Source organism: Adiantum capillus-veneris, chromosome 29 (assembly GCF_014529385.1).
Source record: "Adiantum capillus-veneris isolate H3 chromosome 29, ASM1452938v2, whole genome shotgun sequence".
NCBI classification, from domain to species: domain Eukaryota; kingdom Viridiplantae; phylum Streptophyta; class Polypodiopsida; order Polypodiales; family Pteridaceae; genus Adiantum; species Adiantum capillus-veneris.
The window spans coordinates 21,738,615-21,740,294 of record NC_140959.1 but is presented as its reverse complement, the minus strand read 5'-3'; the positions used below and the strand labels follow the sequence as shown (position 1 = coordinate 21,740,294).

Here is a 1,680-nt window from a genome sequence, read left to right as displayed (position 1 = left end):
TGATCTTATTTGATCAAACTCATATTATATTGTAAGAGTTTTTATATATGGTATATTTGTAGTTTTAAGCTTTTATTGCTCTACATAATTCATGGGATGCCTTTGCAGAGATCACTCCCATCGAGGTTTTATCATCGTAGGTGTTTATGAAATGCTATACTTAGGTAGAGATATGTCCATGGAAGTTCTTGGATACTACCATGTTGCCTTTTCTTCGAACCACGAGCATCGTCAAATTCAAGTTAATATTTGGTTTGTGAGTGACGAGAGGCCAATCAATGCACAACAAGTGGGGGTTGCTGGAGACCGTACTACACCATATCGATTGAGGATATTTACTCAAGTTGAAACACCACCCCGTATCTTGCAAAATGTATACAACATAGGTCCTTGGACTTATAGAATCCCTAATGTGGTCTCTCGAAGGCTACACTTTGAATAATTATTTTGTACTGTCTCTTTGTGAAGCTGTGAAATTTCAAAGTCTTTTGAACTGCTTTCATTCCTCTCTCTCTCTCTCTCTCTCTCTCTCTCTCTCTCTCTCTCTCTCTCTCTCTCTCTCTCAAATCCTTCACTAAAACAAAAGAAAGAAGGACATGATTCTCTACGGCATGATCGTCGAAGTCTTCTTTATTCTATTTCATATTTGTTCCTCTTAAACTTCCAAATCTGTGCTGTTAGAGCAGATAAAGAATGGCACGATACATCATGGTTTAGTACACCCTCAATGATGTACCTACTTATATTAGAGGTATGTAAATGTAAAATCTTATCTTTGTTACTTACTTTTACCATGAATGAGAACTTTTTGGCCTTTATTTTGTATGTTTACACGTGTAACATTTTTTCTAGATCCTCCATTGTGGAGGGGTCCTGCACATGCTGAGGATATTGTTCGTATTGTCAAGGATTTTGAGATCCTTCGGTGCGTATAGCTTGAACTTGAATCCATATGACGTTAAATGTGTTGTTACTTTTTATGTTTCAATGGTTGGTTGTTATTTTCATTGCAGGCTTCAATATTATTGCAGACATTCTGTCTTGGCATTATATGAAGCACGATATTTTAGAAGTGTTGTAGGTTATTATCACATAGAGTTTGATATAGATGATATGCGAATCACTGTACGAGAGTTAGGTATGCAACGCCCTCTCAATTACAACTTTTCATACGGTCCCTATGGAGTGAATGAATGGATGTTTAGAATTTATTCTTTGGGTGAATCACCTCGACGCCTCGGTCGCAGTGTTCGACGTGTCGGACCTTGGATCTTGAGAGTTCCAAGTAGAGTGTGTCGTAGGCTCAACTTCTCTAAATGATCGAACACTTTGATCCATTGTTTATGCATTCTAAGTACCATATTTTTTTAGTTACTGTTGGCTTATTCAAGTGGGTTTTTATCTACTACATAGGTTAATGTGTGTGTGTGTGTGTGTGTGAGAGAGAGAGAGAGAGAGAGAGAGAGAGAGAGAGAGAGAGAGAGAGAGAGATTTGCGAATTGCTAATGTAGGTTAACATGGGTCATGATGTATTGGCTATTCTCCCAATACATATAAGGATGCTTATATATTTGAAAGTTAAGGAAGAGTACATTTGTCAAGGATATGGTACATGGTGTTGGTGGCATCATTGGGTGTATTCATATGTTGATGGGTGGTATGAAAATTGTGGACGGTTAA

At 37.6% G+C, this 1,680-nt stretch overlaps 1 long non-coding RNA gene across 1 annotated transcript; it reads left to right on the top strand.

Annotated features, from left to right (window-relative positions):
• The first annotated feature begins 634 nt into the window (after positions 1–634).
• On the top strand, positions 635–1,325 carry LOC147418880 (uncharacterized). The gene is made up of 3 exons (XR_015187093.1): positions 635–751; positions 853–925; positions 1,014–1,325. It is a non-coding gene; the product is annotated as an uncharacterized LOC147418880 (long non-coding RNA).
• The last annotated feature ends 355 nt before the right edge of the window (positions 1,326–1,680 follow it).